The 25,353-nt window shown below is 39.1% G+C and overlaps 1 protein-coding gene across 7 annotated transcripts in view; it reads right to left on the bottom strand.

Annotated features, from left to right (window-relative positions):
* Window positions 1–25,353, bottom strand: part of LOC307012279 (cytosolic carboxypeptidase 6-like) — a 307,878-nt gene that overhangs the window by 201,511 nt on the left and 81,014 nt on the right. Inside the window, exons 4-5 of one of the 7 annotated variants that reach the window (XM_079638762.1) lie at window positions 4,095–4,218; window positions 3,846–3,960 (exon numbers count right to left, since the gene is read on the bottom strand). The exons of 5 other annotated variants lie outside the window; for them this stretch is intronic. The gene's annotated coding sequence lies outside the window, so the exon portion shown is untranslated. The remainder of the gene's footprint in view (window positions 1–3,845; window positions 3,961–4,094; window positions 4,219–25,353) is intronic. One more of the 7 variants, XM_079638763.1, reaches the window with a different exon arrangement.

Here is a 25,353-nt window from a genome sequence, read left to right as displayed (position 1 = left end):
AACGATCTCAAACAATACCTTGATTATATTTATTACATTCTATGCTATGCACTTCACAATCTTTTTGGTAAATCCAACTGGTCATTCTCCAGTGAAGGGGTTTGATCCAGTCCATTCTGCTGAATCATAAATGCCCCAGAGATGCCATAGTGACGGTAGTTACAATTTTGTAGTAATCGTGGCAGCAGTCTGACCTTTATAGCACATTAAATTGTACGCAAATACTGTAGTATGCCGTGTTATGAATTTGATCAACAAAACCTTGAACGGCACTGAGTATTTTGCAGCTTATGATAAATTGTTGTGTTATTATAGGCAGATGGAACAATTTTTGGTGCTTTGTAATTAATAATATTCACAATATACAAACAAAATTAAAACTTTATGAACCATTTAAATTAACAGCAAAGATCTGAAATTCTCAATCGGGCTGCTCTTCACAAAACCTCACAGTGAGTTTCAAAATTAGCAGCGCAAATGGGAAGTGCTGTACGAGACACCAAACGTGTTAAAAGAATCTTGCAGGATCTCGCTGACTACGTAATGCGAAGATTGTGTGAACTTATAACACACGTGAGACAATACAGGCAAAACTGTAGAAGGATGTGAGTTTCTCATAATTTCCACCAACATATGGAACTTCACAAATCACAAAACACTGTCTGCAACTGTAGTTTAAAAAGAAACACTGCAGGAAGTGAAGGTCAGGCTGTGTAGAGGTGAAGAGACACATGGTTTGGTGGACCTAGAGAACACCTGAGCTGCATTCCAGCTTGTATACTATCCACACTGTATACAGATATAGAGGTATGTCCCAAATCAGAGTATGTTAGAAAATTTGTATTCCAAAAGGGGATTATTTTCACTGGGTACTTGGGCTAATATTACCCATAACCCCTTGCACTATGAGAGGAAGAGTTTGTGACAGTTTGCTTCAATAATTTTATGCACTGAAAATGAATAGGAATGGGAGAACAGTTTTTTTATGCACAAACATACAAATAAAGTAATAATATTTATTTTAGATAATGCTAATGTAGTTGTAGTTATGAACAAAATAAATCATACTATTAACAGTAACAATCAAAGCACAATTATGATCAGTACCAATTTGCTTAAGCTATGATTCTATAATTGACACAACCTCAAATCAAAAAAACATTCCAAGTTTCCCCACTGGTAGTGGTACATATTTTTTACAGACATCATACATTACTTCGACTGTGTAGTAGAAGCAAATAAGCCTGGTGTAAGGCCCATTACCTACAGTTAGCGGTGCTCTATTGTCACATCCCTCTTTTTACCCACTTGACGTGAGTGTAGACCTGGGGTCACTACAGCATGACTGGGGCAATTTGAGGGCAGGTGGATTCTTCTTCGAACCCTTTTTTATAACATATAATGGGAGAATGAAGTTTATGAAATATGAAGTGTATAAACAGTACAGACAATGCTAATAATGATATGTCCAAACTGTAAATGACTCCTTGTGATAAATCATATCAAATTCCCAATTAAGCCCAGGTGATGGAAGTCAACAGTGTGCAAACGAAATCCAATTACAACCATTCTCTCTTTTTCTCAGTGCCCGCTTTCTCCACCAACCCCCCCATCTATCCATCCCGCTGTTCCCCTCCCATCAGTGGCTGCAGTCACAGAAGATGGGGGATTGTGGTCGGCCTGAATCAGCCAGGGCTAAAATGACATTTAACTGATGTTCAGACGCGAGGTAGCTGCTGGAACGGGTAGATAAGACCATTGCTGCTGGCATTTCAATTACACTTTTACTGCCCTACACATCTGTTGCCAGCCTACTTTCAGTCTTTTTTTTCCCACAGGCAAATACATCCTCATTCCACTACCTTTACATCACGCCACTCTTTCTTCTTTTTTTTCCACCACAAAATTCAGATTGTCTGCTTTGGCAGGTGGTTTCTGGGTCTAGACTGGAATCTATTGCTGACTTGAGGGTGGGACATGGTAGGGTCAGTTCTCTCTCCATCCAGTGGTTCTCTGGGTCATACGACAGCAGGGAAAAAACAATGCTAAATGCAGCTAACAAAATAAATAGGCGTATCAAATTTTTAACGGGAGTAGAAAACAAGTGGAAAATAACTGGGATATTTGCACGCCAGACTCAAACACACTTTAGGCCCTATTTTAACAATCTAAGCGCATGGTCTAAAACGCAGGGCGCAAGTGCACTTAGGGCGTGTCCAAATCCACTTTTGCTAGTTTAACGACGGGAAAAATGGTCGGGGCGCGTGGCGCATGGTCTAAAAGGGTTGTCCCTATTCTCTTAATGAGTGATGGGTGTGTTTTGGGCTTAATTAATGTAAAATAAACCAACCAGAGTCTCATCTCCCATTCCCTTTAAAAGTCAGTTGCGCTCGCGCCATGACGGATTCGCTATTTACTTGGTGGGATTTTGCAAGCGGAAAGACCGAACGCGTCTCCAGAGCGCAAACGGATCTGCCCGTGCACGAGGTTAAAGCACGCAAGCAGACCATCTACGGGACAAGCCAGATTCCACCATATCTTTAAGTACACAATAATAATATTTTACATTGTAATCTTTTTATTTTTAATATTTGGCATGTTTGTGTGCTGCTGCACGTCCCTGTGTGTGTAATAAGCAGAATGTACGCGTGTTGTGGACCCGCCTATAGGCACACATTACTAACGCACTCTTTAAATAACAAAAAAGATACTGCGCCATTGACTTTAGACCAGGTTTCATTTCTGTTGCCTCAAAATAGCAACGTGCCAATAACGTGCCTGAACACACCTCGTTTTCAGACCAGGACGCCTGGCGCATGACGTGAAAATGACAACTGCGTCGGGCTGAAACTAGCAAAAGACAATTGCGTTGCGCTTGGCGCTGCATTGCGCCGGGTGTATGACAGGGCCCAGAATCTTTATGTGCACCCCCAACCTAACCCAACAAATTACCACATAAATAAATACATGGACATCAAAATTATTGACTTGTAGATTATCTTAATATTCTGCTATGAAAAACAGTCCATTGCAACATTTGAAAAGAATTGGCCTAGCAATATTTGCAAAATAATCGTTATTAAGTCAATGTTTCTCAAGGGTTGCTTTTGTTCTTCGAAGCAATGTTTTAATTTTCTTGTTTAACTGAACTCCTGAACTTATAGACATCTAGAAAAGATTTAATGCTCAACATATTCAAATTTATATTAATAAGTCTTTTAAAGCTATTTTACTACAATCAGTATGTGGAGCTTGGGCAGCAATTTCCTTGGAATATAAAATGAGAGACTGTAGAGTGAAACGTGAAACATGAAAATACCAGTATGATGCCATGAACCCAATTTTAGCAGTTATTATACAAACATATTTAACTATTGAATGCCACGATTGACCAACCAAAATCAAATATCATAAGCCGTATAATAAGTGTCATGACAAGCCAGATAAGTATAACAAATTTCCATCACACCAAACATAAAATTAAATTAAATAACATTTATAGGATGTTTTCCCATGAGGCTCATACAAAGAGGGCAGTCATTTTCAGACAAGCCCAGCACAAAAAAGCTGAGTGCTGCTGTGAAGTTTAAAGTTGACTCCTTTAGTTGACTAGTTGACATTGTCAGAATTGATTTGTATCATTCTTACCTCTTCATTACTTGTATTCACAGTACCATGAGAACCTTCCTTCTTTATGTCATTATTTCCTACGGCATCATCAGAGTTAACAGGGGAGTTACTCAAAAGAAGGGAGGGGTGTGGGTTAAATTGGACACACATCTCATCTCAGGCTCATTAAGAGCTTTATGTAAAAGAGAAAGAGAAAAAAATGCACACATACATACTTGTAAGTCACTGGTGGGCTCCCTTGTTAGTTAAGCCAATGTATCTACATTGAGGAGTAATTTGGAGTTGGTTCCCAAAGCAGCACAGCTCAGTGCAGAGCTGGTCATGGAGGAACTGTGAGAACGGTAAATTTAATTACTGATAGAGAGACAGGAACACATTACCATTCAGCCTGCCTGAGATGTCATTTCCATCAGGCATGTCAAGTTCTTTCAGTGCTTTTTACACTGACACATATTCACACTCACCTGGAGTCTTGTGTCACAGAGCCTGACTTTTGACTTAAAGTGTGGTCCACTCTGAAGATTATTCTGGCAATTTCTCTCACTACGACAGGAAGAAACCACCTCATCAACACATAAATGTTGTTTACTAAGAACAAAAAAACGAGTAAAAACAAAATTAACTACATCAATGTTGCATAACTTTTTTTATTTTATAATTTTATATTGATATCACAAAAATATATTTATATTTACAAATAAATTACTATTCACATTATAAATACATATTTTAATACTAATTTATTTAAATTATTTAAACATCTACATTAAAATTATTGCTTAAAATTTAGGGGTCAGTAATTTTATTTTATTTTATTTACCATCCTTGGTAAAAATTATTTACCAAGGATGCATTTAATTGATCAAAAGAGATTGATCAAAAATGTATCAGTTGAACCTCCAACAGGTTTTATCGTCGTTTTTGTCCAACTCCATTGGCTTGTACCTCACAGCACATCCAATACAAGTCAATGGAGTTGGACAAAAACGACGATAAAACCGGTTGGAAAGTATCTTTTGCAGTGATTTTTGTGTGAGCATATCAGTGAACACCCCTGACCACTCGGTGAGTTTCACGTCTTTGTAAATGAAAGTTTAATTTGTTTTAGGAAGGATTATTCCAGTGCACCTATGCAGCAATTGTGGAGGTGGGGGGGAAAGCGAAAGAAACCGAAAATTCTCGGGACAGTAGCACGTGTCCAAATTTTAATCTTAACCGTTCTATTTCATCAGAAACGATCTGAAAACAGGGCTTTAAGTGTAAAATAAGTGTAAAATACCGAACTTGTCCTTGCCAGCAGCACATCGGTTTTCAACATTAATAACTATAAGAAATGTTTCTTGAGCACCAGATCAACATATTAAAACGACTTATGACAGAACATGTGACACTGAATACTGAAGTAATGGCTGCTGTTCCACCACATGTAAAAGAAGAAAGAAAAGAGGAATACATACTATGCTGCCTTGCAGACACTGCAATTTATAATTACAATAAGGCCCTGTTTACACGTACATGGTTATTTTGAAAAACGGAGTAATTTCCCTTCGTTTGTGCTCTTCGTTTACACGCAAATGGAGAATTCTCCTCTGAAAACGATTCTTTCTAAAAACTCCGGCCAGAGTGCAGATTTTGGAAAACTTTGTTTGCACGTTTGCATGTAAACTGAGAAAAACTGAGTTTTAGGCAGCCGACGTCACAGTATGTGACTATTTTCGGGATTCTGATTTGCTAACGTGGGCTTGAGCTTCTCGTTACACTGCCACCTACAGGTTTGGCATGCTAGAGTCTAGACGGCATATACACGGGTTCGTGTAACGAAGACTTTTCTGAAAACTGACAGGTGTGCACGATGTTTTTTTTTAAAACGGAGAGGGGATGTCCGTTTATGAAAAAAGCCGTCCACGTGTAAACGTAGCCTAATACTGCATGTTAGTGAAACCATAGCATAATAACAAACATATCATATGTTATCAGCTGCTTTTGTTATATAGTTATTGGCTATTAAAACTGAATCTGGGATTAAAGAAGAATCCTGTTATTTCCATGAGTCTCTCTCTCACACACACACACACACACACACACACGCTCTAGAGGTGAAGTTCTCCTACAACTCAACAACAAGCTGCTCTGAGCAGCACAGGTGAACTAATGATTTACACCGTTAAGAGACAGAGAAAAAGAATCTAAAAGAAAAGCGAATGAGGAAAAAGGCTGCCAAGAATCACTGACCTACCCAGTGCTCCTGACCAGAAATAGCTGGATGTCAAACAGTGTTTGGGGGCAAACGGTGTCTTTTGATACTGATCGATCTGCAGAGCCCTGCTCTGGGGAAAACACTGCTGAAATATTTAAGAGAATTGTCTAAATGGAGGGAGACATAAATAATGTACTTTGCCCTCTGTAAGTCATGTTCTTACTAAGAAAGTTCAATGTAGATATATTAGCTTAATAACACTGCATAATGCAGCATGCAGTGGGGCATATAAAAGTACATATAGTGTCACTCTGACAGGGGTTAAATATAGAGTACACTGAGCCAAGGTGTAAATTACATCATCTTTTAACTGTCTGTTCAATGAATAATATAATAAAATATATATACAAATTTAAAGTACATCTGGAATTCCATTATGAATGTTAAAATGTAAAATAAATTTTTGCTAAATAGGTCTCAATTTCATCATGGAAATATAACCTTGCTTTGTATGTCACCAGTACAATATTTATGTGCATATTAGTGCCGCCAATTGATTCAAAAAACTAACTAATTAATCACACATTTTTCTGTAATTAATCACGATTAATCACACCTAACATTACAGTTTTTAATATATTTTTATATTGTATTAGTTTTAATCTCCAAATGAATCCACAAACAACATGAAGACAGTTATTTTAAACATTTGATCTAACAGGTAATCCTTATTAAAGGACAAGTTCGGTATTTTACACTTAAAGCCCTGATTAAAGATCGTATCTGATGAAATATAACGGTTAAGATTAAAATTTGGACACATGCTCCTGTCCCGAGAATTTTAGTTTTATTTAGCTTTCCCCCCCCACCCCCACAATGGTTGTCTATGTGCACTGGCAGATTCCTTCCTAAAACACATTAAACTTTCGTTTACAAAGACGTGAAACTCACCGAGTGGTCAGGGGTGTTCACTGATACGGTCCCAAAAAAAACCGCTGAAAAAGATGCTTTCCAACAGGTTTTATCGTAGTGTTTGTCCAACTCCATTGATTGTATTGAATGAGCTGTGTGAGGTACGTTATTCCTCCGCCGCTTCTTCTTCTGCTTCTTCTGTGTATTAAATGAAATGCCAGCGGTTTGCTTGCAAACGGCAAAGGTGCATTATCGCCACCAACTGGTGTCTATTATTCAAGCTCTCAACGGAAGAATCTGGGTGTGACGCGTTTGGCAAAATAGGTCCACAAACGCTAAATAAAACTAAAATTCTCGGGACAGGAGCATGTGTCCAAATTTTAATCTTAACCGTTCTATTTCATCAGATACGATCTGTAAACAGGGCTTTAAGTGTAAAATACCGAACTTGTCCTTTAAGGCTACAAAAGTTATTCAGTCAAGAGTGAGTGATTTCTCTGTCTTTTGTTCTTTTATTTACAATAATCACAGCTTTATTAGGCTGCTGTCACTTTAAGATCTGAAGCACATGAAGTGGAGCTGACATGTACCAGATGTCCTCACAACTCTTGACTTTATGGTGATTTAAGACTTATTTTAATGTAACTTACTTAAGACTGCTTACGAGGATACTCGACAAAGCAGGCATTTTGGCATACTTTTGTTTTTGTCCGTTCAAGCGCGAAAGAGAACTGTGCACACGAGTCATGTGTGTGTCTGTCACACAGCATGCACGTCAGTATTTAGGTTATGGTTTTCTGTGTGCTTGAATGGTTTTTAATAGCACTTGAATGAATGACAGCGTGATCATATACTGGATGAATGACAGAAAAAAAACAGATGCTGCATGAAGTATTTTTAAAGTGTCAAACTGATATAAAATATAATATAATTTATGTGATAATACAGATTGCATCAATATACACCTTACAGTCCATTGCACGTAGAAGCGTTGATTCAGAGAGAACTTAGAAAAAGTGAGATGACAGCGTTTTCATATAATTGTTTTAAATGATAAAATTGTTAAATGCCCGACAGTTTAAAATAATTTGGGTCTTCTCGGGTCCATTCGGAAAAAGCACATTTATTTCAAATTACCCAGCCGAGGTCAATAATACCGAACCTGACCCGTGTCCGAGGCACTCATTGTAGTTTTGGACCCGAACGCGCTCGGGTCGGACCACGGGTTTTCGGATCCAAGTGGACCAGTGGGGATCTCAAAATTACTCGAGAACTGCTCTGAACTATTGTAACGGGTTTGTTGCACCTGGGCACAGAACCTTTAGAAACAAGCTGACAAGGCATATGTCTGACTTCAAAGCTCTACTATGAAAAATCCAAATCTGATTTAGCACAAACACATTCTAGAGAAAAGGAGAGAAGATAAATTGCACATACTCACAAGCTGCGAGCATGTTGAGCTGCAATTTAATGTCAGCTTTTAATTTCTTTCTAAAAAAGGGTTGTATTCAATAACTGTGATATCAGATAACAGAAAACTCCGGCAGGCATTTCTGAAGCAGCAGGCATGTAGACCTTTTGTTTGGTTCAGGCATTCAGAGCCTTTTGTGCAGGATTATTTAATTCTACTGGAAAACCAGGAAGTGGGCGCTTTTACCATATTCAGTGAAAAGGCAATCGCAATCTACTACTCCATTGTGTGGCAGCAACATGTGATTCCAACATGTTTAATTAGGTCTCTCCATCGCCTTTGACTGACGGTCCAGCAAAACACAGACGACACAATGCAAAAGGTCACAGTCACTCACACAATGATGCTTGGAGAGCTTTAAAAGCATTCCATTAACCTACTGATGGCTCCGTGCACAGCTATGAGGAAAAGACCTTTGTATACGTGTTTGTAATACTTAACCCTATCCCGGTGGCTCATGTGGCCCGAGTCACGCTATTGTGCGTGCAAAAAATCAATGTTCTTGGTTTGTCTACGTCAACTTACATTTCCCATAATGAGATGGAGTCACAAAGTATTTTAATACATGGATCTCTCAGGGAGTATATGTTTTTTTACATCCTTTCTACCCTTATTGCATTAGATCATTTTGATGTCACATGGATCACGACATTCTGACATGATTTAAAGGGATAGGTCACCAAGAAAAAAAACCTCACCCTAATATTATTCCCAAGCCAAGGCTATTTGGCCCTGAACCGAACCGCAAAACTGAACTAAAGTGCCACAATCTCTCACTCACGATCAGACAAATACAGAAACAAAATGGAACAGTGTTGCCATCCAAAAAACTCCTCCTCTATAAAAATACTCTCTGTTGGTCTCTCTCTCTCGTTCACACGGGGTCTTCCGTCAAGTAAGTGGCGACAGAGAGGTGGAATTGTCAAAAGTGATGGATGACTATCAACCTTCTGCTCCCCCTCTTCAGTCCTCTGAGATTTACAGAGCTGCTGACTACCAGGCATGAAAACCAATCTCTTTCTCCATTTCTATCCTTTCCTATATCTCACCAGCACTCTCTCCATGTCTTCCTTTTCCCTTCTATCTATCCATCTAACTCTATTATCTTAAGCCATTTCTTTCACCTCTGACAAGATTTGGAGAACGCTGTCTATCTATGCAACCAATCAGCTCGCGACGCTGCCGGGTAGTACGGCGGAATGCAGGTGACAAGTCTGTTTCAGACGAGGACGTAAATTGCCCCGGTCTATGACAACCGTTCCGCCTCCCGTCCTCTCCTCCCAACAGGATGAGGAACGCAAAGCGTGTACGTCTAAATGTCGTAATTATAACATCACAAAGGGTGGCACCGTAGGCTAATTGTGCTCTCAAAATAGTAATGGCTTTATTATCACAACTATTTTGGTGAGTGTAATGATCGTTAGGAGGCATTATGTTAATGCAATTAAGCGCTAGCATTATTGTTCCAGACCTCTCTAATTGGGGGGGGGGATCTCAGAGGGCACCCTGTTCAAATATTTTCAATGATACATATACCCTATGATGAAAATGCAAGGAGAATGAAGAGTTTAAAGATTAATATGCTTACAATAAAAATAAACAATAAATAATAAACAATATAAACAGTGACATAACCAAAGTCCTGTTTCCTCTTGCAACACGGATGGCCTCCCATTATTGGCTCCAGATATTCGGTTAGACTGAAGCTAGTAATTCTTTTTGAACGATTCAATAAAAGTATCAGATCATGAGACTACCGTTTAAGTTTGGGGGAAGTTTTTTTCTTAAGAAAGGACACACTAAATTAAGTGTTAATATATAAAATAATTATTTTTCAAATACTGTTATTTGGAAATTTCTATTCATCAAAGAATTCTGAAAAAAAGAGATCATGTTTTTTTTTTGTTTTTTTTTACAAAAATATTAAGCAGGACTGTTTTCAACATTGATAATAATAATAAATGTTTATTAAGCATATTAGAATGATTTCTGAAGGATCATGTGACACTGAAGACTGAAGTAATGATGCTGAGCAAAATCATCTTTGCCATCACAGGAATAAACTACATTTTAAAATATATTCAAAAAGAAAACAGTTATTTTAAATATGGCTCCTCCAACAGTTGTAAATTCCTCCAAACAGACATGTGTCACATGCTGTAATGATATGCTAATTTAATTCAAATTGCCATCCAATCGACTGTAGTGAGCCTGTGGGAGTGACCTCAGACTTTAGAAGAGCTGGGCGAGAGAAATGGTTTTTGGCAGGGGTTGCCCTTTTGCTGCACATCTGAGAACATTTGTGTGGTTTGTCTTATGACGGTTAATTTGAAGATTTGGGTTAAACCTTAAGTGCTTGTTGAAGATCAGCACAAAAGGTCAATTTCTCCATCTAAAAGCCATGGAGAGGCCTTTACTGTGACCTCTCCCCATGATCTCTCGCCTTTCTGCCATCGCTCACGCATGTGGTCTACCCAAGGTTAATCAGATATGTTCATGTTTTCCATTCATATTTCATGGCTCATCAAATTCAAATGAATTCCGCTGAAAATAATGCAACTTTCCATGGAGGTGTAATGTTCTTGTGCTGGCGCCTTGTTAGATTTCTTTTTTAATTTATTTATTTGTGTTTGCTTGTCTATTTTTACGCCACAGGACGAGACGGGCGTGATTACCAACATGCCAGCAGCACAATGAGCAAATTTAGATCGGAGTGAGAACACCATCACAAAAGGCTCTGTACAAACACACACATTTTACGGGAAATACACACTTGGGCTCGGATGTCAAAGCAAACTGCTTTTTGAAGTTATTTTTAGCTTCTCTCTTACTGCGTCCACTCTCTGTCAGTGGAGCAGCCCATTGGGGCAGCACTGCTCAGACAGAAAGAGAGATGGAAGGAGAGAGGGGAAAAAACCAGAAAGAGAGGGAGAGAAATAGAGGGGGAAAAAACTGACAGAGTTGATGTCTGATGTTACAACAAACAGGAAACCTCAGTTTACCTGCGGGTGAATCGCAGAGACCATTCCTGACCCAAAGACTCGGAATCATTCTATAAACATTAAACTTCATAACAATTATGGAGTAACCAGAGTTTTTAGTGCTGTGTGCTGGATCTATAGAAAGGCTAGTCCACTTGAATGTAAAATAGAATGGCTACCTGTATGTTCAGAATGGCATAACAACTTACTATTTATCCCATAACACTCACTGTATCCAGCCTACAACTTAAAAATAAAAATTAAATTATAGTATGCTGTGTTGTCACATGACCTGACCTTCATTCACAGACCAGCATCCAGTTATCTTGGAAAAAAGGCAGCTGATTTTACAGGAAAGGAAAGGTCAAGTTGTGTGCATTGCATTCATTCTGCTCATTTTGGAAAATGTAGAAGATCAGTTTAGTATTCTAAACATACAGATAATTTGCATATTGTGCATAATGTAACTATATATAGTAAGAGTAGTAGGGTATTGTGCTATTCTGAACATAGCCCATGTTTTATTACTTTCTGGATTGTTGCATTAGCGAGACATTGGCTGTGTCCAATATAGCAAATCCTCTAACTGGGTACTTATTTGAATAATTACTTTGCGGCTGTATGTTCTATATAGAATTAATGTAATTCGAACATACTACATTCAACATGTTTTCATTGTAAAGTGATCTACTAGTCTTAGTAGTGTTGCTTTGGTTGCTATTTTGGATGCAGCTATTTTTATTCTAGAAACGATTTCATTGGACAAAAACTGTAAACCACAACATGAGTCATCTGTACTTTCGATCTGTTTTCCTTGCAGAGAAAGATGATCATTTTATGGTAAAAGTTCATTTTAGCAGATATAAATGCACTAAAAGCTACACATATCCCATTCTGATACCATAGGGTGTTTAAGTGCCCGCCTCCTCTGGGCCAGAAGCCAATCATATGACGGGGCTGGCAGATGGGCAGCGTGGAGAGCAAATGTAGCGCTGGCTTCAGTGTGTGTTGGTCTTTTACAGGATGATAAGGTCAAGCACTTTTTTCTTTTTTTCTCTCTCTCTTTCCCCCTCAAGTCGGCCACTATACTGAGGTTTTCTGGAGACATGAACACACAAATTACCACAGGCTTGTGAGAGTCAATATGTTATTCAGTTTTTTTTTCTCAATCTGCTATAATTACAATACAGCCCCCTGGTCAGAGCTGACATGATGCCAAAATCCCCCACTGGCCGGAGAATGAGTCAGAGAGAAATAAATATTACAGCAGAGAGTGTGTGTGTGTGTGTGTGTGTGTGTGTGTGTGTGTGTGTGTGTGTGTGTGTGTGTGTGTGTGTGTGTGTGTGTGTGTGTGTGTGTGTTGGAGGTGAGAGATTGTTTATGTGTTGGAGGTGAGACTGAGGCTATGAATACCAATCTCCGGGACAGTTCACACTGTTACTATCAGCAGGTATTCTCTCATCTTTTTAACGTCCAAATGGATATGCAGATTTTAAGGAGAAAAGGGCAAATAAATCAGAGTGCATAAATCCAGCGTTTGTTTGCGCGAACGGAGGGATTTCCTACAATTGTACGGATGCCGGCTTTTGACCTCCACCGTTCGGTAGTAGAGGATGATAGATTTAGCCTTCTGTCCTGCTGCTGTTGGCCCATCAACAGCAGCTGAAATGAGAAAATTGAAGTGGGCCTGTGTTATTGCCTCTGACCCTCTAGAGGCTGAGGCAACGTGGGGTGGATAGACTGATGGAAAGAGAGAGAGTGAGATGTGGTTGTGGAGGAGGTAAATAATGGCACAACATTGTTACTCACTTCCGTTCACTTCAGAAGCGCCACAACCGCTCTATACAACATGCACAATGCAGAAAAAAAGAAGAAAAAAAAACAGTGTCAGGAGCCCAAAAACTTCCAACGGCCCCCGACAGCACTGCTGCGTCGGCAGGAAGTGATGTCACAGGTCAGTGTTTTTAATTCGAAACGTTCCCAGGGGTACAGCGACCCCTCGGCCCTGCCAGATCAGCAGCGGTGATGGAGGGAGGCTGGGCGTGAGTGGTACGCCATCTCTGTGGAATATCAATCTGCTGCGTCTAACCGTCTCACCCCTCAGCTAACGACCTTATTAATTAATCAGCGCTGAACTGACTCACTTATTTCTCCCCTCCTCTTCCTGCTTGTCTTTAACCCCTCCTTCATCCTTTTTGTCATCTCCACCGGGGAGAGCGTTTTGTAGATGTGAGGTGAGCTCTAACCCCATCTGTGGCTGCAGTACAGCTTGGCAGTGTGAGTTTTTGATTGAGGGGCTGTATAAAAGCAATCTTCGAAAGAGAGAAAGAGAGAGAGAGAGAGAGAGAGAGAGAGAGAGAGAGAGAGAGAGAGAGAGAGAGAGAGAGAGAGAGAGAGAGAGAGGGGTGCAGGCGTGCAACACTCATCTTCTTGCACATTGCACGTCTGGCTGCTTGCCTGCCGGGGCCTGCGTTTCACATAGCACATAGTTTATTATGGCGGCTGCTATCGGGCTCGCAGGCCAGTATCTGTTTGGGATGAAAACAGGCAAGAAAAAAACCCATTCAGGGGCATCTGGTGTCTCTGACAGACATACAAACCAAGACAGAGGAGAGCGAGGGAGGGAGACGGAGAAACGGATCACAGAATGGATAATAAGCTGGAAAATGCGGCGGAGTATTCGATAGCTTTTCATAGCGCTCCAGCGCGGCAATGCATCACTCCAGGTGCAACAGGAACGGCCGCTCTGTTTGCTGAATGCATGAGAGCGTTAATGTGCAGGCTAACCTTTGGAAAGTCACACGGAACCAAAAGTGAGGGTGTTTCCCGCAGTTGAGCGATTAAACACTGATAAGCGCGGAAAACACCACGCCTGCCATTGATTCATGCAAAAACAAATCAATATATGCAAAACACGAAAGGACATATACAGAAATCACCCTTTATTAGAGTCAAAATAGTCACACTTACTGAGAATATTTACATCTCCTGGCATTTGTTCTGTAATGAGAGGTCTAGAGATTTGCAGTTTTACTAAAGGCCGTTCATGGAAATATCACAAGAATGCAGAAATTCTAAGCACAGCATCAGTTCTGCATGGGCTGCTCTCGTTTCCAGAGGAATGGCAAACAGCAGGGGACAGAGGGATTTAAATTCTTCATATCGTTGTTTGAGGGCTTTGTTTAAATTAAATACTTTAGAATGGCTAAAAGCTGTTCTTTAACTACAAAGTATAAAGTCTAGGAAGCAAGAATGATGCAAATTTTTTGTTTTAAAGAAAATGGGAGAAGTTCACAATTTCAACAGCCAGGTACTAGTGTGAAATACAATGAAATGGCAATTCTATAAAATATTTGAGATCCAAAAAAAAAAATTTTGATTGAATAACCTACAAATTAATGACAACATGGAGCAACACTTTAGAAGGAACGAAATGCATTGTTTAAATTGAGCTGAAAATGATAGTACAATGCTTTCTATATACACACACACACGCGCGCGCACGCACGCACGCACGCACATGCAGGTCTCACTTTAATTTTTTTTAATTTTTTATGAAATTAAAATGGCTATTTCCAAGCACAACCAGTCATGGACACTTCTTAAGTAAATATATATTTCTCCATTAATGCTCAGTAATGTTCAGCTTTGGCAATAAATTACTGTTTTGGAGTAATATTTTTTTTTAAATTCCGCGTGAACCGGAAGTTGCAAACGACTTTTCTCAAGTGTTGTGACGCATTTCCGAGTGAAAGGGAATATTGAACAGAGGGCAGGGTTTTACTTCAGCGCTCCTCCTCTCCATCTCTCGCCCATAGCAGAGTAACGGTTTGAGGGGAGTGGCTAAGCGTTTAAACAACCCAAGTTCTCATGCCTACGTCATCAGAAAAAAGAACCATTCCAGACCCGGAAGTAACTTTTCAGACTTTGATTAAAGATAACTTCGGCAAACAATTTTTTTCCGTGTATTAACTTGCACGGATTAATTGTTCACCACAAGACTAGTAATATCCGCTAACAAAGTAAATAGGGTCAATTTTGATTTCATGCCGACTTTAACAAAAAAAAAAAAAAAAATCTCTCCAGTAATCACAAACATCTAGCAGAGTCATGGCAAAGGTAACTTCAAATCTTACCATTTTGGACCCCATATACTAATTTTCAACCTTATTTGAGTCCATTAGTTAATTGAGTAGGAACATTCTCAAGAATGACTGTGCGCAGACCACCCTCAGAGCTTCACATTTACACAAGAACAAATTCAATGTTATGGTCTAATATTGACTTATCTATAAAATGAAAGGCAGGCCTGGGGTTGGATTACCTTCATCATATTACTACAGTAAGAGTCGCACATGGGATCGCTAATGGTGACTCGCTAACACACGCTGCAGGGAAGGTCAGAGATGAGAGCTGAGATAAGCAAGAGAAACACACACTAATGTTTTTAGCTTACAGACTAGCGTTTCATCCAGCAAGCTCCAAGCACAAAGTTAGCCATGGTCAATTCAATCAAAGGTTGGACAATTACACTATCAAAAAATTCTATATTAAAGAGTCCATATAGAGCAATCCCATATCCGTTACCGTTAAGAGTCAAATACAAGCCTTTGTATACAGTCTCAGCACTGTATCGCATCATGGGTTTCAAAAAATACAGTAAAATGTGTACAGACAATATTGAGCATCAGCTATACACAGGGCCTACACCTAACTTTTTGCCACACCAACTAATGGCCAGTGACCTAAGAAAATGTGCCGGCCATAAATAAATATATAAATATATTATTTATTTTTTTGCAAAAACAGGCAGTAAAGACAATTTTGATACTACAGCTAAAAGCCCAACTAATGTACATTTATTGTATTTTATTAAAGACAAGTAAACAGTCAGTAATAAAATAAGAACAAATAATAAAATAAATAAATACAATATAACAAAGATACAAATGAAATGAACAGTGTTTTTCAGGTTTTTCAGGTGGGTCTGACAGCAGTTTTAAAGTACAGAAATAACACTGCATAGTCTTCACTGTATAAATTGAACATCCTTTTTAAATAATCCTTATTAAAGTTATTCAGTCAAGAGCAGTGAAGTTATTTTTTTCTTTGTTGCTTAATTAACATTAAAAACAGACATTAGGCTGCTGTCACTTTAAGAGCGAATGTACGGATCTAATGTACTGATACGTACACATGCGTTTACTTTCTCAAATGTTTACATTCACTTAAGACATAACCGACTATGTTTACTAGGACACTCGCTATTTTTTGACATCATTTTGTGAGAATTTGTCCGCTCAAGTGCAAGAAGAGCTCAGTTTAGTATTCACGCGCTGTCGAACGTTCGTTCGCGGTCATGCATGGTTAGAATTCATGAAAATGCTACCGTTCAACTGGCGAGTGAAACAGTTTCATATACTTGCCTAAGACGATTTTTACTCATTTTACGCATTTGGTGCTTGGCGAGTGTTCATTTTAGGCCCTGGCTATACACTACAAGACTGACAAATGTCAAAACAAATATTCTTTATTCATGTTTATGACACACTGGTGTGTGAGATTGGACATCATTCTATGCTAACATGAACTACTACTGTGTTAATGTGTGTGAGAGAAACAGAAAGAGCGAGCAAGATTGAGAATTTTTTTTAGGTAATTCAAATGCAGAGGAAAACCCATAAAGATGATCGACTGAATATTATTTCATGAGATCAATTTAAATTAATTAATCTAGTACTTGCTGCAGACCTGATAAAACTAAAAGAAAGAAAGAAAGAAAGAAAGAAAGAAAGAAAGAAAGAAAGAAAGAAAGAAAGAAAGAAAGAAAGAAAGAAAGAAAGAAAGAAAGAAAGAAAGAAAGAATGGGCATTATCAAAAGGAATGCTGATGTGTGAGTTGCCATAGTGACTGGAGTAGGTGTGCCAGTCATGGCCATAATCGGAGACATCGCAAAGTGTATCTGTCATCAGAACAGAGAGAAAGAGAAAGAACCACCAGCACAGACATCGCTCTGACTGCTAAAGAGGACGGATGAGAAACTTACTGCCTCTGAATATAGCTGCAAACATTCAGTCATCAGCAGTCATGAGAAAATATGCTTTCTGATGCCAAGGACTATCACCTTTAATGTGCTGAGAGGAACATTTTTTATTTGTTGATTTATTTATTGAAATATTTCAATTGCGTAAGTACCCTAAACTGGAGGTGTACTGAAGTTTTTTATCTGTCTAGCAACAATAAGGTGAAATGTCAGAATGGGACGTGAAAGAAACCGGGTGGGGGGGGTGGGGGGGGGTAGTTTGAGGTTGAGTTTGTAGGATCAGATTTATACGATGGGAATCATTCAATATCAGCATAATAGGGATTAGAGCACAGCTGACTGCTCATTTCCTTCACACAGCCTGTATGAGTGTCTATAGTCCTGAATTATATCTGCTGATCCACACACACACACTCATGCAGCAATATGTGCTGAGTGCATGCATGTATTCAACCATTTTGTGCTCAGTTTAGATTGGAACATTGGATTGGAATTTTGGCAGATCATCTGGGATGTGGCTTTATTTAAGGAACATCCCAGATTCAATGCAAGTTAAGCTCAATTAACAGTGTTTGTGCCATAAAGTTGATTACAACAAAAATAACTTTGACTCACCCCTCGTTTTCTTTTAAAAATAAATAACAAATAATCGATGTTGAGGTAAGGCACTTACAGCGCATGTGAATGGGGGCAATGCTTTGAGGATTTAAAGCAGAAATGTAAAGCTTATCTTGATTTAAAAAAGAAAACTTAATTCATAAAATCTTGTGTATTATATGAGCTGTAAAGCAGTGTACATTTTTACATAATCGTTTTAGGGTTCCATATCACTGCAACAAAGGCCACATAAACACTGCAGTTAAATTTGGTTGTCAGTTCACCTTTTAGTGCTTAATCCTGTTCTGTACACACACACAGTTCAGTAATGTATAAGAGTGACAACCTCATTCTACAACCGAATTAACTCCTGAAAACCGCAGGTAGTGACAACTGTGTATGGAACCGAACTGAATGATGCATGACGAGAGATGACAGACGTGAGAAAATACATCTTTTAACATGCATGTGCTCCGTCTGTGTCTGTATGTGCTGTGCAAGAAATCCCAGGGAAAGCGGTAAGAGCCTGACTCGTGTTGCCAGATCCATCAAGCAAATCAGCGAACAAGAACAAGCTCATAAAAAAAATGAAATGAATGGAAATACTTTATGCTGAAAATAAGACACGAAGTGACTCACACCTGCTCACTTTAATAACTCCAGAAACTCTATCGCTGTATGAGCCAAGCTTAAACAACAACCCCAAAAATGTGTATAATAAGTGGATATGGCAACAATGCAAGAGCTCGCTCTGTGAAGCAGCCTTTAAACAAAACACGGCGCCTCCGTCAACTGTGCTGAACACAACGAGTCTTTTGGCACTGTAATATTACTTTGGTCAGAATAGCGAATACCAAACATGCAAGACACCAAAAAAATTGCTATGGTTACCACAGTGTCAATCATCTCAGTTTCGGGGACAAGTCGTGTTCCTTTAACACATAGAACTATAATATAGGGGACTCACACCCGTATTTAAATGCGGTTGTCACTCCTGAAACTTTACACAGAAATAGTTTACAGATTGGCCCTTCTTTCACTTCTATTAAAAGTGCTTTAGTGTACACCAAAACGTACTTACTTAGAATACTTTCTTTCTTTCTTTCTTTCTTCAAATGCAAGTGAATGTTTGTGGTAATCAACATTACGCTTTTCCTATATTGCTTTAGGATCCAAATTCAAATTCAGATTGAGTGAGAACAGCATATGCAGTATTCCATTTTCAAGAATCTTGCATTGATTCTTGATTTCAAGTTCAAGTTAAGATACTTCTGAAACAAATGTTTCAGCTACAGTACTTATTTCTTTTTCAGGTGGTACCACAATGAAAAATATACAACACTGTCATATAATATGCATCTAGCTTTAAATCTAAACTTAGCTGTGTACAACAAACAACCATCAAGATATTGCATTTCTTAATGCCAATTCATGAGCTGTGGTTCCATTGTTTACCTGAGCAAACTGCCAAGTGCTTTTCTTTAGCAACACATTCCACTGTGGCATCTTATTTAGACTTTGCATTTCATAGCATTCCAATTGCAGCATCCAAAGTAGCCTGCAATTCCACACTTGATTCGTAAATTCAATACTTAATTAAATGAGCCAGATAAAATCATAAATACATTAGGAAAATAAATCACATCAATTTACGTTAGCATTTCAAGGTCTGGTGTTTTTTTATTCCATTCTCTTCTCCAAAACCCATTTAATTGTAAATGTAGCTTACTGTTTTCAAGGTTGTGGGTAATATGTCTTCAAATTCCCTCTGCATACATTTCCCTATAGCGTCCATCCAGAATTTGTCTCGCCATTATCTCTCAATGCTGTGAATGCTCTGATGGGGACCTGGGCTAATTTAAACAGTCTAACCTAAGGAAACTTAATTTATGCTGGGAAAAGTTGAAGCCAGGCATGTCAAGAACTAGAAATCTGCTATAACTAATTTGGTTTGAGTTTTGCTTTTCTATAAAGTGCTATAAACTAACAAGTTATATTTTAGTGAAATTAAGTTTAGTTAAATAAACTCTGTTAAGTTTAATTTTCTGTTAGGTTTTACAGAGATCAAAGCATACGGTCACATGTTATATTAGGTACTACTAACTACTATGTACTTGCATAAAAAAATAATTACAATGTACTTATTTTGTTCATGTTGTATTGCAAAATACTATTGGGGTGGGATACGGTTAAGGTTAGGGACAGGTTTGGTAGTATGGGTAGGTGTGGGATACGGTTAGGGGCAGGTTTGGTAGTATGCGTAGGTGTGGGATACGGTTAAGGTTAGGGACAGGTTTGGTAGTATGGGTAGGTGTGGGATACGGTTAAGGTTAGGGACAGGTTTGGTAGTATGGGTAGGTGTGGGATACGGTTAAGGTTAGGGACAGGTTTGGTAGTATGGGTAGGTGTGGGATACGGTTAAGGTTAGGGACAGGTTTGGTAGTATGGGTAGGTGTGGGATACGGTTAGGGACAGGTTTGGTAGTATGCGTAGGTGTGGGATATGGTTAAGGTTAGGGACAGGTTTGGTAGTATGGGTAGGTGTGGGATACGGTTAAGGTTAGGCGCAGGTTTGGTAGTATGGGTAGGTGTGGGATACGGTTAAGGTTAGGGGCAGGTTTGGTAGTATGGGTAGGTGTGGGATACGGTTAAGGTTAGGGGCAGGTTTGGTAGTATGGGTAGGTGTGGGATAAGGTTAAGGTTAGGGGCAGGTTTGGTAGTATGGGTAGGTGTGGGATAAGGTTAAGGTTAGGGGCAGGTTTGGTAGTATGGGTAGGTGTGGGATAAGGTTAAGGTTAGGGGCAGGTTTGGTAGTATGGGTAGGTGTGGGATACGGTTAAGGTTAGGGGCAGGTTTGGTAGTATGGGTAGGTGTGGGATACGGTTAAGGTTAGGGGCAGGTTTGGTAGTATGCGTAGGTGTGGGTTACGGTTAAGGTTAGGGGCAGGTTTGGTAGTATGGGTAGGTGTGGGATACGGTTAAGGTTAGGCGCAGGTTTGGTAGCATGGGTAGGTGTGGGATACGGTTAAGGTTAGGCGCAGGTTTGGTAGTATGGGTAGGTGTGGGATACGGTTAAGGTTAGGCGCAGGTTTGGTAGTATGGGTAGGTTTAAGGGTATATTACATGAAAGAGAAGACTCAACAGTGTAATTTTAGATTAAATAAATTAATTACAGCTGTAATTACACGTGGGTATTTTTTACAATAAAGGTACAATGTAAAAAACATATGTACACAATATTTGCATTGCATCAAATTATTAATTTTAATATAATTATAATTCATTATAGTACACATTAAAAACATCTACGTGTATTATAAAGTAGGACCAGTGGTTTTTAAATATGCATATATGGTTTACTAGAAAATGAAAAGTACTTTGTGTAGCATAAGAACGAACACTCCTGCATCTCAAAAGGCGACGACAATTTTTATAGATTTGGTTCATCATCCTTTTGTTAAAAAAAAAAACATCTTTCAGCCGACTCATTCAAATCTGAGAGGGTGGAAGAGAAGCGAGCTTCTGTAGTTCTGAGAGTTCTCCAGAGTTTGGGTCAAGGTGATCCATTGGTCAATGGAGCTGAAGTGCAGTGTGAAACAGGACCACGAGGTGTGTGTCGAAAAGAGCAACTTCACCTTTGAGAGGGGCGAACAAAAGCGGAGAGTGAGGGGGGACGCGGCGATGGACTTTAGCTTGATTAAATGGTCAGTGAATTGGAAAACAACCCTGATGTGATCTGTGACCCTGGGCCAAAATCTTTTTACAGAAAAGATTAAACGAAAACACCTTCAAAAGGAGCCACAGGGACAAAGTCAAGCTAGCTTCTCTGAAGAGGAAAAGCAAAGAAAGAGAGGTGCTCTAGAACTCGCATTATTAACAGTGTTGCACATACTGACTGTAAGCTACCAATGTGGACTATCTTCTTAAAAAAAAAAAATGCTTATCTAACTGATTTAGGGCTGGAACTAATGATTATGTTTTTCTATTGATTATTTTTTTTAATAAATTTAAAATTCTAACAATTTAAACAGCTCCAGAAGGATAAAAAGAGAAGTGACGACAGTGCAAGGGGCATTGGACCAGGCCTGGGACATTTATGTTGGTCTTTTTACTATGTTTATAATCGGCGGTCATCCGTGAGGGGCTGCCGCTTAACTTTCGTTTTGTTCTTTATTTTGGCCTCAATATTCTTTAATACCGGCTGATTTTCAGCATGCCCGAGCCGCCATCAGTGGGGATGACCCCAACAAAAAGACCCCAAACAGTGCAACAAATCAACACGTTCCACATAAATCGACTAATTTACGTGCAATGCCTCAATGTGCAATATCATGTAAAAGTAAGCAAAGACAAATGTGATTGTAATCTGATTCAGACTATCATGGAGGACATCTCATCAAGGTTGCTGTCCAATAGAAAATATAAGCAGTCACCTCTCTGCATGTATTTCCCACTGACAAAGAGAGAATGGAGAGAATTTATCATCAGATGAATTTCGGCAACTGCAGCAATTCATTTACTTATGCAAGAGTAGCAACAATCTCATTTAGTAAATCAGATTCATGAAGCCACACACTGAACATTCATTCATTTCTGCTCTGATGTGAATGCAGCATAGAACCTCTCTGCAAGACCGAAGTCTGTTATATAAATACACTTAAAGGCCATATAAAATCAAAATCTGATTAAGATTAACAGAAGCTATACACTTTAAAAATGTACAGACATTCTGTTTTCTGAGAAAATGGACTACATATTGATGAGACCTAATCAATTCTAGTTAATAAGCTAATACTTTTTTTTTTTTTTTTTTTTTACAAGTCATTAAACTGTTTTTGCAAAAACAGGCAGTATTGACACCAAAACTTATGTTGGCTCAAAATTGCCTAGTGTCTGCTGTATTATGTACAGTTAAATACAATGGTAGAAACAAGCCACTCTGTCACTTTTTTACTTGTGTGACTTCATGACTTCAGTAGGAAGAAGCATTCTTGATCTGTAAATAGCACATAACACCGATTTCAGACACATGCAAAAATGCTCTTTGTTCTGTGAGACGCTTACTTTTGTAATTCAACACCATTTTAATCAGTGACAATCCAATCACAATCATTCTTATGGCAATCAGAGAGAGAATGAACAGAACCATGAGACAAAGAGAGAGAGAGAGAGAGAGAGAGAATGGTAGGGCTGCTGACTTTCACATCTTCCAAGCGGCAGGGACTCAAATCATGTCTCTATGAAGTCTTGATTAAAACGACTTTACAGAGTCAACTGCCCTGTGCGCACAAAACACATAATTTAGTGTTACAATTTAAGTGAAGAACATCTTGCAAAGATGTCAAAGCTTTGTCAAGGGATTATGGCGAAGAGTGTTGACTCTCAGAATAAAGTATTCTTATCAGTCACATTCAAAGCAGAGCAAACTGAAGTTGAGTTCTATGCATAAAGCTATGAGTGCAGACTTATAAATGTCTGTCATATAGACAGCGATCTGTCTCTCTCTGGAGCAAGAATCTCATTTACTGATGGCTTTATATTTAGCATGAAATGGACTTCCCAAACCAGTCAACATGGCAAATGACAAACACAGTAAAATAAAACAGAACAGAATTTAAATTGTTTATTTAATTATGAAAAAAAAAAACTTTTAGAAAGTCTACATTTCCTTCTCAATAAAAATAAAGCAAAATAAAATATAATTTTATGTTATTATGAGGTAAGATTTTAGCAAAACCGCATTTTCTACAAAAGTTGCCTATAACAATCCATGAATAACCATTTACCTCATAGATAACTATTCATCCAAGCCTAAAAGAAAAGCCATTTCAGAGGTGGAGCATATAGTTACAATAGAAACAAATGCTACTAATGTTAACTGATGAATCGTGCACAACGGCACCAGGAATGAAGAAAATACACAGTTTACAGCCAACAATATGAAATGAGACACTCCTGAGCCAAAAGGAAACAATCAGCCCACACAAGCTATCCGGCCACCCTCATCCTCACCTTTCTAAACGGTCACACCACATGGGAAATAGTCCTGCTACACACGTCGACATAAAAGCACAATTATTCCAATGTTACACCACCTAGCCCTTCCTATCAAAGTCTGCTTCTCATCCTAGTGTGAGGAGGAGAAAGGTGACTTTCATAGAACAGCAGAGAAGCTGACTCAGACAGTCCTGAGCCCTAGCAGGCCACAGGGGCGGCTTTCTCTCTCTACCCCAGTTTGAGCTCACCAATGTGTGGGTATTTTTATAAGAAGCCTGCCTGTGGTCCGTAATGGGCTGAAGCCAGATATCATTAGGTGTGTGAGTCAGGGCAGACTACTCCTGCTGTATTGAGCTGGATAAATATAATCCATCTCTTCCATCCATTAGTTATTTATACCAGAGACCTTAATGCATTCTTTTTTTGGAGCACATTTAGCTTGCAGTGCCAGATCCGTATCTGGAGTGGTGTGTCCGGCTGGGTTCAAACACCACCCGCGCCTGCAGGCGAGATGTACATCTACTAGTTATCAAATACGACAGCTGGTTTATTGGTCGGGAAAGCTGTCATTGGCCAAATGAGGCGATCAGTAGCATTAAAGAAAATGAGACTGTGGCAGTTATGCACAGAAGCGGTATCTTTGGGATAGAGGTGTTTTGATGGAATGTTCCGTGAAGGTAAAAGGTTGGAAAAAAGAAGGGCATGAGGTGACGCAGAGCTTTATTTGCAGGATGAGACAGACTGAGTGTGTTTCAAGGTCTCTGGTGCCGATCTGAAACCATTCCACGTGGTTCCGCAACAGAAAATGTACAGTAGTTCCAGGCTGGAAAAAAATCAGCGCCAAGTTATCAGACGTATTCATAATTCATAAGACTTGTAATCTCCAGCCACTTTATTTTCTAAGCCCCTTTAAAGTAAAATATAATTCTTAAAGACAAACCACAAACTGATTTTAAATTAGAAAATTTAACAAAGAAATGATATATTATAAATAACTCGACTTTATTTGTGGGTATGTTATGTAGCAACATAATCAAACCAATCGCTCAGTTCTCAAGCCAGTGTACTGTAAATGCAGGCCGGTTTCTAAGAGCGGTTTGCAGAGCACCAGCTCCATTTTGGTGGAAAAGAGAGGAATACGAGAGGCCTCAATGCGTTCAAGTGGACTAGTTTTGTATTTTTGGATGTTTTTGAGACTTTCAGATAAGTGTGATGCCCTGCTCGGAGTCACCTGGTGTCATCATCCGTCAGTGCAGAGGACTGTGTGTGTTTTTGAAGGGTCACTCTTTTTCCTCTCTCCATCTTTCTCTCTCGTTCTCGCTCTCACTGGATTTGACAGGTAAAGGAAACAGAGCACCAGAGCATGACAGCTAACAATGACCCTCTTCTCACATTACACACATGCATACACACACATTCAACCCTTTGGTGGTCAAACCCTCTTTCTTCATCTAGAGCAAACACTTAAGGCCAGTTTAATGGGTCTGAAGGCAGCCTTCCACCCAATCGCAGCTCACAGGCTCATAA

Source organism: Phoxinus phoxinus, assembly GCF_949152265.1.
Source record: "Phoxinus phoxinus genome assembly, chromosome: 15".
Taxonomy (NCBI): domain Eukaryota; kingdom Metazoa; phylum Chordata; class Actinopteri; order Cypriniformes; family Leuciscidae; genus Phoxinus; species Phoxinus phoxinus.
Note: the sequence above shows the minus strand (reverse complement) of the source record. Positions and strands in the feature narration are given on the sequence as shown.